Genomic DNA, 13,605 nt, shown 5'->3' on the forward strand with positions numbered 1-13,605 from the left:
GCACCGGTGGCACTGGTGACACTGGTGACACTGTCCCCTCAGGGCAGAGCTGTACTGGCACTGGTGGCCCTGGTGGCACTGGTGGCACTGTCCCCTCAGGGCAGAGCCATGCTGGCTGAGCTGGCCCTGGTGGCCCTGGTGGCACTGGTGGCACTGTCCCCTCAGGGCAGAGCTGTGCTGGCTGTGCTGGCCCTGGTGGCCCTGGTGGCACTGGTGGCACTGTCCCCTCTGGGCAGAACCGTGCTGGCTGTGCTGGCACTGGTGGCACTGGTGGCACTGGTGGCACCGGTGGCACTGTCCCCTCAGGGCAGAGCTGTGCTGGCCCTGGTGGCACTGGTGGCACTGTCCCCTCAGGGCAGAGCCGTGCTGGCTGAGCTGGCCCTGGTGGCACTGGTGGCACTGGTGGCACTGGTGGCACTGTCCCCTCAGGGCAGAGCTGTGCTGGCACTGGTGGCACTGTCCCCTCAGGGCAGAGCCGTGCTGGCTGTGCCGGCACTGGTGGCCCTGGTGGCACTGGTGGCCCTGGTGGCACTGTCCCCTCAGGCCGTGCTGGCTCCCTGTCCCATGCCCTGGCAGTCGCTCTCTGCCCGCTCCCGCTGCCGCACCGGCTGGGGAAGGTGTGCTGGCAGGGCCACCCGTGCTGTCCCCACGGTGTCCCCTGGGCGTGCGGGGCTGGCCTGGGGACGTGCGGGGGCCAAACGACTGGAGTGAAACTTTAATTGCCCTGTGATGAGGAACGTCCACGGGGACAGCAGCAATTGGGGTCGGGAGGGATCACCCGAGTGCCACGAGCCAGATAGCACCGGCTGGGGACAAGGGAGGGCTGGGGACAGTTCCCATGGGATCAGACCCAGGGAGGGCTGGTGACAATTCCCAGAGGGATCAGACCCAGGGCTGGTGACAATTCCCATGGGATCAGGCCCAGGGCTGGTGACAATTCCCAGGGGGATCAGACCCAGGACTGGTGACAATTCCCATGGGATCAGGCCCAGGGAGGGCTGGTGACAATTCCCAGAGGGATCAGACCCAGGGCTGGTGACAATTCCCATGGGATCAGACCCAGGAAGGGCTGGTGACAATTCCCATGGGATCAGGCCCAGGGCTGGTGACAATTCCCTGAGGGATCAGACCCAGGGAGGGCTGGTGACAATTCCCATGGGATCAGGCCCAGGGCTGGTGACAATTCCCATGGGATCAGCCCCAGGAAGGGCTGGTGACAATTCCCATGGGATCAGACCCAGGGCTGGTGACAATTCCCAGAGGGATCAGACCCAGGAAGGGCTGGTGACAATTCCCTGAGGGATCAGACCCAGGGAGGGCTGGTGACAATTCCCATGGGATCAGGCCCAGGGCTGGTGACAATTCCCATGGGATCAGCCCCAGGAAGGGCTGGTGACAATTCCCATGGGATCAGACCCAGGGCTGGTGACAATTCCCAGAGGGATCAGACCCAGGAAGGGCTGGTGACAATTCCCTGAGGGATCAGACCCAGGGCTGGTGACAATTCCCATGGGATCAGACCCAGGGCTGGTGACAATTCCAGAGGGATCAGAACAAGGGCTGGTGACAATTCCCAGAGGGATCAGACCCAGGGAGGGCTGGTGACAATTCCCATGGGATCAGGCCCAGGGCTGGTGACAATTCCCAGAGGGGATCAGGCCCAGGAAGGGCTGGTGACAATTCCCATGGGATCAGACCCAGGGCTGGTGACAATTCCCAGAGGGATCAGGCCCAGGAGGGGCTGGTGACAATTCCCTGAGGGATCAGACCCAGGAAGGGCTGGTGACAATTCCCAAGGGATCAGACCCAGGGCTGGTGACAATTCCCGAGGGATCAGAACCAGGGCTGGTGACAATTCCCATGGGATCAGACCCAGGGAGGGCTGGTGACAATTCCCATGGGATCAGGCCCAGGAAGGGCTGGTGACAATTCCCATGGGATCAGGCCCAGGGCTGGTGACAATTCCCAAAGGGATCAGGCCCAGGGCTGGTGACAATTCCCAAGGGATCAGGCCCAGGGCTGGTGACAATTCCCATGGGATCAGGCCCAGGGCTGGTGACAATTCCCAAAGGGATCAGGCCCAGGGCTGGTGACAATTCCCAAGGGATCAGGCCCAGGGCTGGTGACAATTCCCATGGGATCAGGCCCGGCAGCGCTCCCAGGGCTGCCTGCTCTGCTCTGCTCTGCTGCCTCTCATTGTTCGGAGCCTGGGGCTGCAGAGCATCTTGCCGAGCCATATTTGGGGCTGGAATGGAAGCAGGATTAGATGTATGTTATTTATACGAACGCTACCTTCCTCCTCAGCAGATTGCCTGTCTGTGTTTATTCCGTGCCACAGCTGCTGGCTCCGCTCGAACAAAAAGTTTCTGGCTGCTCTTGTCTGTCACTGTGGATCCAATACAATGGGGCCAGCTGGAGTCAAGTCTGGTGTGTGTGTGTGTGTGTGTGTGTGTGTGTCATCCTGGGGAGCAGGGACAGAGCCCAGACTGGGCTGGCACACAGCTGGACCCCCCCAGCCACAGCTGCATGCCCCCTGAGCTGCATCCATACCCCAGAGCTGCATCCTCCCCCCTGAGCTGCATCATCCCCTCAGCTGCATCCATCCCCCCTGAGCTGCATCATCCCCCAGAGCTGCATCCATCCCCCAGAGCTGCATCCATCCCCCCTGAGCTGCATCCATCCCCCCTGAGCTGCATCCATCCCCCCTGAGCTGCATCCATCCCCCAGAGCTGCATCCATCCCCCCAGAGCTGCATCATCCCCCAGAGCTGCATCATCCCCCAGAGCTGCATCCATCCCCCCTGAGCTGCATCCATCCCCCAGAGCTGCATCCATGCCCCCAGAGCTGCATCCATCCCCCCAGAGCTGCATCATCCCCCCAGAGCTGCATCCATCCCCCCAGAGCTGCATCCATCCCCCCAGAGCTGCATCATCCCCCCAGAGCTGCATCCATCCCCCCAGAGCTGCATCCATCCCCCCAGAGCTGCATCATCCCAGAGCTGCATCCATCCCCCCAGAGCTGCATCCATCCCCCCAGAGCTGCATCATCCCAGAGCTGCATCATCCCAGAGCTGCATCCATCCCCCCAGAGCTGCATCCATCCCCCAGAGCTGCATCATCCCAGAGCTGCATCATCCCCCCTGAGCTGCATCATCCCCCAGAGCTGCATCCATCCCCCAGAGCTGCATCCATCCCCCCAGAGCTGCATCCTCCCCCCTGAGCTGCATCCATCCCCCTGAGCTGCATCCATCCCCCCTGAGCTGCATCATCCCCCAGAGCTGCATCCATCCCCCCAGAGCTGCATCCATCCCCCCAGAGCTGCATCATCCCAGAGCTGCATCCATCCCCCAGAGCTGCATCCATCCCCCCAGAGCTGCATCCATCCCCCCTGAGCTGCATCCATCCCCCCAGAGCTGCATCATCCCCCCAGAGCTGCATCATCCCCCAGAGCTGCATCCATCCCCCCTGAGCTGCATCATCCCCCCAGAGCTGCATCCATCCCCCCTGAGCTGCATCCATCCCCCAGAGCTGCATCGTCCCCCAGAGCTGCATCCATCCCCCCAGAGCTGCATCCATCCCCCCAGAGCTGCATCCATCCCCCCAGAGCTGCATCCATCCCCCCAGCTGCATCCATCCCCCCAGAGCTGCATCCATCCCCCCAGAGCTGCATCATCCCCCCAGAGCTGCATCCCCCCAGAGCTGCATCATCCCCCAGAGCTGCATCATCCCCCTGAGCTGCATCATCCCCCAGAGCTGCATCCATCCCCTGAGCTGCATCCATCCCCCCAGCTGCATCCCCTGAGCTGCATCCCCCAGCCACAGCTGTGCTGCTGCTGCTGCTGCTGGCCACGGGACCCTTGGGTTGGGACACAGCCCCCGAGCCATGGCTGGCCTGGAGGTGGAACCCCAGAGCTCAGGGCACGCAGGGATCTTGGCCAAACCCCAGGGTGACAGGCCCAGGGTGACAGTGCCTGTGTGACAATCCCAGGGAGCGCAGGGTCGACACCAGGCTGTCCCCTGAGCCCACAGTGACAGTCCCAGTGTGACAGTCCCAGGGTGAGCCCAGGGTGATGCCAGGCTGTCCCCTGAGCTCAGGGTGACAGGCCCAGTGTGACAGTCCCAGAGTGACAGTCCCAGGGTGACAGTCCCAGTGTGAGCCCAGAGTGACAGTCCCAGGGTGACATCAGGCTGTCCCTTGAGCCCAGGGTGAGGGTCCCAGGGTGATGCCAGGCTGTCCCCTGAGCCCAGCCCATCTCTGGTGTCCCCAGAGCCCCGGGCAGGCCTGGCCCTGGCAGGAGGTGTGGTGGCACTGCCCTGCTGTGCCCTGTGTCACAGGTGGCTCTCAGGCTGCTCCCAGCCATGTGCAGCCCCCGAGAGCCGACGGGGCTCAGCTCTGCAGGCACAGGGGACAAGGGGACAGCTCAGGGCTGCAGGGGCTCTGCACAGGTGTCTGTGGGACCCAGCTGGAATCCCAGCCCTGCCCCATTCCCTGTTCTTTTCAGAGCTGGAATCTGAGCCCTGGCCCATCCCCAGTTGCAATCCCATTCCCTGTCTCCTTCCCCAGCTGCAATCCCAGCCCTGTCCCATTCCCTGCCCTATTCCCTGGCTCATTCCTTGTCCCATTCCCTGCCCCATCCCCTGTCCCACCCCAGCTGGAATCCCAGCCCTGTCCCTGTCCCGGTCCCATTCCCTGTCCCATTCCCATTCCCTGTCTCATTCCCATTCCCTGTCCCATTCCCATTCCCTGTCTCATTCCCATTCCCTGTCCCATTCCCATTCCCTGTCCCGTTCCCATTCCCTGTCTCTGTCCCATTCCCTGTCTCTGTCCCATTCCCTGTCTCTGTCCCATTCCCTGTCCCATTCCCACTCCCACCCCCTGTCCATCCCATCTGGAGCCCATCCCAGCTGTTGCCAGCTGTGCCCTCCTGCCCAGGCTGTGCTGGTGCTGTCCCGGGGCTGCAGGAGCTTCGGGGGCTGCAGGGGCCATGGGAGCTGCAGGGGCTGTGGGAGCTGCAGGGGCTGCAGGACCTTTGGGAACTGCAGGAGCTGCAGGGGCTGTAGAGGCTCCAGGAGTTGCAGGGGCTGCGGGAGCTGTGGGAGCTGCAGGGGCTGTGGGAGCTGTAGAGGCTCCAGGAGCTGCAGGAGCTTCGGGAGCTGCAGGAGCTGCAGGGGCTGTAGAGGCTCCAGGAGTTGCAGGGGCTGCGGGAGCTGTGGGAGCTGCAGGAGCTTCAAGAGCTGCAGGGGCTGCAGAACCTGCGGGAGCTGCAGGGGCTGCGGGAGCTGCAGGGGCTGTGGGAGCTGTAGAGGCTCCAGAAGCTGCAGGGGCTGTGGGAGCTGCAGGAGCTGCAGGGGCTGTGGGAGCTGTAGAGGCTCCAGGAGCTGCAGGAGCTGCAGGAGCTTCGGGAGCTGCAGGAGCCGCAGGGGCTGCGGGGCTGAGCTCTGAGCTCTGGGAACACCCCGCTGCAGATGGTCTGTCTGGCACCCCGTGCTGAGAGCTCAGGCCCCAGCAGCCACCACTAGAAGTGCTCGAGGCTTTTCCCTCTGAGCAGAGGGGCTGTGGAAGGAACGAGACACTCAAAAACCCCCGGGGTTGTGGGTTTGTTTTATTCTCGATCAGGGATGCTGTAAAATCTCGAGTGACACTTCATCCCACAGGCAGCAGCAGAGCCAGCAAGCAGCAATAAATATTGCAGCAGTGGCACAACCTTGCAGGCAGAGCTGGGAGCTGGGGAGGAGCTGGAGAGGAGCTGGGAGCTGGGGAGAGGAGCTGGGAGCCAGAGAGGAGCTGGGGAGAGGAGCTGGGAGAGGAGCTAGGGAGAGGAGCTAGGAGCCAGAGAGGAGCTGGGGAGAGGAGCTGGGAGCCAGGGAGGAGCTGGGGAGAGGAGCTGGGAGCCGGAGAGGAGCTGGGAGCTGGGGAGGAGCTGGGGAGAGGAGCTGGGAGCTGGGGAGAGGAGCTTGGAGATGGAAGCTGGAGAGGAGCTGGGAGCTGGGAGAGGAGCTAGGGAGAGGAGCTTGGAGCTGGGAGAGGAGCTTGGAGCTGGGGAGAGGAGCTGGGAGAGGAGCTAGGGAGAGGAACTGGGAGCTGGAGAGGAGCTGGGAGCTGGGGAGAGGAGCTGGGAGCTGGGGAGAGGAGCTGGGGAGAGGAGCTGGGAGCCGGAGAGGAGCTGGGGAGAGGAGCTGGGAGCTGGGGAGAGGAGCTTGGAGATGGAAGCTGGAGAGGAGCTGGGAGCTGGGAGAGGAGCTAGGGAGAGGAGCTTGGAGCTGGGGAGAGGAGCTTGGAGCTGGGGAGAGGAGCTTGGAGCTGGGGAGAGGAGCTGGGAGCTGGGGAGAGGAGCTGGGAGCTGGAGAGGAGCTGGGAGCTGGGGAGAGGAGCTGGAGAGGAGCTGGGAGCCGGAGAGGAGCTGGGGAGAGGAGCTGGGAGCCGGAGAGGAGCTGGGAGCTGGAGAGGAGCTGGAGAGGAGCTGAGAGCCAGAGAGAGGAGCTGGGAGCTGGGGAGAGGAGCTGGGAGCCGTAGAGGAGCTGGGAGCCAGAGAGGAGCTGGGAGCTGCCTGGTGTTGGAGCTGCTGATGGGGCAAAGTTTGCCCCTGGCTTTTTTGGGAGGCTCTGGTTCAAAGAACCTGCCTGACTTTTCCAGAAGGAATAGGAGGCAAGCCTAAATTTCCCTGAAGTGTGGAGGCTGGGGGTGTTTGCTGAAAGCTCCTGAGCAGCTCAGAGCTGTGTGAAAGGATCCCCTGAGCTCGGCTGAACATTCTGTTCACTCTCTGTGCCTCTCTTTTGTCCCCTGGCAGTGCTGCTGCAGCACTCCTTTCTCTGCAAAACTTCCTGTTGGACATAGTACAATATATTTTTCACAGTTCTATTTTTTAAAAGTATTTAGTCTTTTTTGTAAAGCCATCTTTTGAAACTTATTTCTAGTTCTGTTTTTCTCTCAACAATGTCTGTCATTCTCTATATTTTAAATTAGTATTTCTTCTCTTAAAGTTTGCACACAGATATATGTTTTTTTTCTCTCAACAATGTCTGGCTTTTTCTCTATATTTTAAATTAGTATTTCTTTTAAAGTTTGCATACAGATATATACGTTTTTTCTCTCAAAAATGTCTCTTATTCTCTATATTTTAAATCAGTATTTCTTCTCTGCAGGTTTGCACACAGATATATCTGGTTTTTTCTCTCAACAATGTCTCTTATTCTCTATATTTTAGATTAATATTTCTTCTCTGAAAGTTTGCACACAGATATATGTTTTTTTTCTCTCAACAATGTCTCTTATTCTATATATTCTAAATTAGTATTTCTTCTCTTAAAGTTTGCACACAGATACATGTTTTTTTTCTCTCAACGATGTCTCTTATTCTCTATATTTTTAATCAGTATTTCTTCTCTTAAAGTTTGCACACAGATATATCTGTTTTTTCGCTCAACAATGTCTGTCATTCTCTATATTTTAGATCAGTATTTCTCTGCAGGTTTGCACACACACACACTCTGTGCAATCGTTCTGTGAAGTTCTAGCATTCTTTCCAGATCTGTTTCCCACAGTTCCCGTGAAGTCCTGAGCATTCTTTCCAGATCTGTTTCGCACAGTTCCCGTGAAGTTCTAGCATTCTTTCCAGATCTGTTTCCCACAGTTCCCGTGAAGTTCTAGCATTCTTTCCAGATCTGTTTCCCACAGTTCCTGTGAAGTTCTAGCATTCTTTCCAGATCTGTTTTGCACAGTTCCTGTGAAGTTCTAGCATTCTTTCCAGATCTGTTTCGCACAGTTCCCGTGAAGTCCTGAGCATTCTTTCCAGATCTGTTTTGCACAGTTCCCGTGAAGTTCTAGCATTCTTTCCAGATCTGTTTCCCACAGTTCCCGTGAAGTCCTGAGCATTCTTTCCAGATCTGTTTCCCACAGTTCCTGTGAAGTTCTAGCATTCTTTCCAGATCTGTTTCCCACAGTTCCCGTGAAGTTCTAGCATTCTTTCCAGATCTGTTTCGCACAGTTCCCGTGAAGTTCTAGCATTCTTTCCAGATCTGTTTCCCACAGTTCCCGTGAAGTCCTGAGCATTCTTTCCAGATCTGTTTCCCACAGTTCCTGTGAAGTTCTAGCATTCTTTCCAGATCTGTTTCGCACAGTTCCCGTGAAGTTCTAGCATTCTTTCCCGATCTGTTTCCCACAGTTCCCGTGATGTCCTGAGCATTCTTTCCAGATCTGTTTCGCACAGTTCCTGTGAAGTTCTAGCATTCTTTCCAGATCTGTTTCCCACAGTTCCCGTGAAGTCCTGAGCATTCTTTCCAGATCTGTTTCCCACAGTTCCCGTGAAGTCCTGAGCATTCTTTCCAGATCTGTTTCCCACAGTTCCTGTGAAGTTCTAGCATTCTTTCCAGATCTGTTTCCCACAGTTCCTGTGAAGTCCTGAGCATTCTTTCCAGATCTGTTTCCCACAGTTCCTGTGAAGTTCTAGCATTCTTTCCAGATCTGTTTCGCACAGTTCCTGTGAAGTTCTAGCATTCTTTCCAGATCTGTTTCCCACAGTTCCTGTGAAGTTCTAGCATTCTTTCCAGATCTGTTTCGCACAGTTCCCGTGAAGTTCTAGCATTCTTTCCAGATCTGTTTCGCACAGTTCCTGTGAAGTTCTAGCATTCTTTCCAGATCTGTTTCCCACAGTTCCCGTGAAGTCCTAGCATTCTTTCCAGATCTGTTTTCCACAGTTCCCATGAAGTCCTGAGCATTCTTTCCAGATCTGTTTCCCACAGTTCCTGTGAAGTTCTAGCATTCTTTCCAGATCTGTTTCCCACCGTTCCTGTGAAGTTCTAGCATTCTTTCCAGATCTGTTTCGCACAGTTCCCGTGAAGTTCTAGCATTCTTTCCAGATCTGTTTCGCACAGTTCCCGTGAAGTCCTGAGCATTCTTTCCAGATCTGTTTCGCACAGTTCCTGTGAAGTTCTAGCATTCTTTCCCGATCTGTTTCGCGCAGTTCCACCCTGTCCCGGGGCTGGCAGAGGGAACCTGTGCGGCCTGGTGTTTCCAGAGCAGCCCGAGCAGTTTCGTTTGCTGTTTTTACCTTCCCAACAGGCTGGGCTCTGGCCAGGGTTGTTATGGGAACTGCTGGGCTTGCTCCGGAGCAGGGCAGGGCGCGGCAGCGGCCGTTCATGCCGTGCTGCTGCTCCCGTTCCGGCTGCTCGGGGACAGGGAGGGCTCTGCCGGCACCACGCCACTGGAATGGGCACAGCTAGGGAATTCTGTGTGTTTAACTCTGCAGAGCTATAGATGGTTAGAGTTAGAAATAGAAATAGGAGCTGATGTAATATAATGTGATGGAAATCATGGTTCATAGGATATAAGGTAATATATAGAAGAGATAAATGATGTAATAATGTAACATAGTTTATGGTAATATAATATAGGATGATATGATATGATATAATACAGTATATAATAATATAACATAGTATGGTATGATATGATATAGTATAATATAATATAATATAGTATGGTATGATATGATATAAAGTAGTATAATGTAATTGAATGTAATAATATATAATGTAATGTAATATAATGTAATGTAATATAATGTAATGCTATAATATAATATAATATAATATAATATAATATAATATAATATAATACAATACAATATAATATAATATAATATAGTATAACATAATGTAATATAGTATAATATAATAGAATACAATATAGTATAATACAATACAGTATAATACAATATAATAATACAATATAGTATAATATAATATAATATAATATAATATAATATAATATAATATAATATATAATCTGAGGAGCACCCTGGGGCAGTGGGAGGTGTCCCTGCCCACGCAGGGGGACAATCCTTGAGGTCCTTTCCATGCCAGGCCGTGCCATGGCTCCGTGGTGCAATGGAAGGGCACACAGGGCTCTCCAGGGCGCTGCTGGCACTCCCTGGCTCTGTCCCAGCCCTGGGGGCAGCGAGGCTGCTCCTCCCTGCAGCTGCAGGCTGGCACTTTCCCCCGGGCATTCCTGGTGTCCTCTCTTGCCCTTGCCCTTTCCCTGGCTCTGGAATGTGTGCAGGACAGGAGTGGGTCACTAACTGCTGATTTCTGCTGGGGCTTCCATCAAAATCCCCTTTGGCTGGGCTGGGAGGGAGGGAAGGAGCCTCCCCGGATCCAGGGGTGCTGGGGTGAGCTCCTGATGAGCTCAGGAGCTCGAGATGGAGCCTGGCGAGGCACCCAGGAGCCTCCAGAGGAGGCAGCCCCAGCCCGGGCAGCTCTGGGGACAGTGTTCCCTGCCTCTGGCGTGTCCTGTGGCACCAGCGTTGGAAAGGCTGCCAAACCACGGAGCTGGGGCTGGAACGTTGGTGTCCCTCAGCTGGAGGAGGGACAACCTGCAGGATGTGGGAACCCTGGGAATTCCAGACTTTCTGTGCTGCCAGGCTCTGCCCCCCAGCAGAGCTCTGCGCTGACCTGGGGCCCTGGAGAAGCTTCCAGAATGGAATGGCAGAGCTGGGATTGTGGGGGTGGAGTTTGGGGAGAAGTGTGTGATATCACAGGGGGGAAACTCAGAGTGTGGGGTTTAGAATGTGGCGATAGATATGGAGCAGGAGGGAGGTGTTGGGGTGGAGGCTGCTCCTCCTTCTCCTTCCCCTCCTCCTCCTCGTCCTCGTCCTCGTCCTCGTCTCCTCCTCCTCCTTCCTCGTCCTTCTCTTTCTCCTTCTTCTCATCCTTCTCATCCTCCTTCTCCTTCTCCTTCTCCTCCTCCTCCTTCTCCTCCTTCTCCACCTTCTTCTCCTTCTCCTCCTCCTTCTCCTCCTTCTCCTCTTCCTCCTTTTCCTTCTCCTTTTCCTTCTCCTTTTCCTTCTCCTTCTCCTTCTCCTTCTCCTTCTCCTTCTCCTTCTCCTTCTCCTTCTCCTTCTCCTTCTCCTTCTCCTTCTCCTTCTCCTTCTCCTTCTCCTTCTCCTTCTCCTTCTCCTTCTCCTTCTCCTTCTCCTTCTCCTTCTCCTTCTCCTTTTCCTTCTCCTTCTCCTTTTCCTTCTCCTTTTCCTCCTCCTCCTCCTCCTTTGGGTGTTGTGTGTCACTGGATGAGGAGTCCCCGTTGCAGCCAGGGCTGGTTGGTTCTGGGTTAACAGTGAAAACAATCCGGGTGTCATTCCTGGACTGGGCAGTTCATCCTCCAAAGGCCTTGGAGAGAGAGACAGGGCTCCGTTTCCAGCGTGTGAGAGTGCAGCGCTGCAGAGCTCGGGGTGTGTGGGGCTGTGACAGAGATAAGGACTGATAGCAGCTGAGCAGAGCGAGAAATGCCACCTCGTGATTTAACCCTGACCATGGCAAAAAGAAGTGAAGGCTGGACTGCAGCAGGCTTTGGAAGGGGCTGGCCGGTCTCAGGTTTTGGGGAGCCATGGCTCAGCGATCCCTGCTTTCCACAGCCCTGGGTCAGGTTTAACCCCTGGGTCAGGTTTAACCCCTGGGTAAGGTAAGGTTTAACCCCTGGATGAGGTTTAACCCCTGGATGAGGTTTAACCCCTGGGTAAGGTAAGGTTTAAGCCCTGGATGAGGTTTAATCCCTGGGTAAGGTTTAACCCCTGGGTAAGGTAAGGTTTAAGCCCTGGATGAGGTTTAATCCCTGGGTAAGGTTTAACCCCTGGGTAAGGTGAGGTTTAACCCCTGGGTAAGGTAAGGTTTGACCCCTGGATGAGGTTTAACCCCTGGGTGAGGTAAGGTTTAACTCCTGGGTAAGGTTTAACCCCTGGGTCAGGTTTAATCCCTGGGTGAGGTTTAACCCCTGAATAAGGTGAGGTTTAACCCCTGCTTGAGGTTTTAACCCCTGGATGAGGTTTAACCCCTGGGTAAGGTAAGGTTTAACCCCTGGATGAGGTTTAACCCCTGGATGAGGTTTAACCCCTGGGTCAGGTTTAATCCCTGGGTGAGGTTTAACCCCTGAATAAGGTGAGGTTTAACCCCTGCTTGAGGTTTTAACCCCTGGATGAGGTTTAACCCCTGGGTAAGGTAAGGTTTAACCCCTGGATGAGGTTTAAGCCCTGGATGAGGTTTAACCCCTGGGTCAGGTAAGGTTTAACTCCTGGGTGAGGTTTAACCCCTGAATAAGGTGAGGTTTAACCCCTGCTTGAGGTAAGGTTTAACCCCTGGATGAGGTTTAACTCCTGGGTAAGGTAAGGTTTAACCCCTGGATGAGGTTTAACCCCTGGGTAAGGTAAGGTTTAAGCCCTGGGTGTCCCTGTGTCATTTAACCCCTGAAGGTGAGGTTTAAGCCCTCCCTGGGTCAGGTAAGGGTAAGGTGAGGTTTAAGCCCTGGGTGAGGTTTAACCCCTGGGTGAGGTTTAACCCCTGGGTAAGGTGAGGTTTAACCCCTGGGTGAGGTTTAACCCTAGGTATGGGTGAGGTTTAACCCCTGGGTAAGGTGAGGTTTAAGCCCTGGGTGAGGTTTAACCCTGGGTCAGGTTTAAGCCATGGCAGCTGCTCTTTGTGTCCTGATTTCTTCCCCCTGAGCTCGGGCAGGCCAGAGAATCCCCCTGCCTGCCCGTCTGTGCCCCGCTGGGGTTCATACTGCCATGAATGCGGGTATCCCATGGAAAACTCCATTATCCCGAGAAAAAATGTATTTACTGACCTGTATATATGTATGTGTATGTATGTGTAAATATATGTTATATATGTGTAAATGTCATATGTTGTGTATGTGTAAATGTCATATGTTCTCTGTATCATGTAGTGTGTATATAGCAGCTATTGTATGCACTATGTATACTAAATATAATAATATAATGTAATGCGATATTGAATTACAAATTGTATATTTATATAAATATATAATAGATTATGATGTATTTAATGATATATAATTATATTTATAAATAGAAACAGTGATTAATATAATATAATGTAATATAAATAATAGCTAATATAATATAATATAATATAATATAATATGATGCAAGATTAAATTATTTATTATAAATGATATAATTATGTGATATATAATTATCTAATTATATATTATTCTATTTATAAATATAGATAGTAGTGAATATAATGCAATATAAATTGTAATTAATACAATGTAATGCAATATAAATTGTGGTTATTATAATTTAATTCAATATATCTCACAGATAAAGTCATATAATGTGAGATTAAATTAAAAATTATATATAATTATGTGATACATAATTATCTATTTCATGATATATAATTATATTTATAAGTATAAATAGTTGATATAATGTAAAATAAATTGTAGTTAATATACTATAATGCCATATATCTAATAGATAAAGTAATATAATGTAATATAATGTAATACAATGTCATGTAGTATATAATGTAATTTATAATGTATAATATAATATAGAATATAGAATATAGAATATAGAATATATATAATAATATATAACATGATCTAATATAATGTAATATGATATAATATGATGTAATATAATATAATATAATATAATATAATATAATATAATATATATATATAATAGTATATAATGTAATATAATATAATAATATATAATAGTATAGTATAGTATATAATAAAATATAAAATGTAAGATAATGTAATATAATGTAATATAATATAATAATATATAATATAATGTAATAT

At 52.3% G+C, this 13,605-nt stretch overlaps 1 protein-coding gene across 2 annotated transcripts in view; it reads left to right on the plus strand.

The window, feature by feature from the left end:
- The window catches only part of SFXN5 (sideroflexin 5), a 117,794-nt gene that overhangs the window by 11,322 nt on the left and 92,867 nt on the right, over nucleotides 1-13,605 (plus strand). The gene's annotated exons all lie outside the window — the stretch shown is intronic.

Source organism: Motacilla alba, chromosome 4 (assembly GCF_015832195.1).
Source record: "Motacilla alba alba isolate MOTALB_02 chromosome 4, Motacilla_alba_V1.0_pri, whole genome shotgun sequence".
Lineage (NCBI taxonomy): Eukaryota > Metazoa > Chordata > Aves > Passeriformes > Motacillidae > Motacilla > Motacilla alba.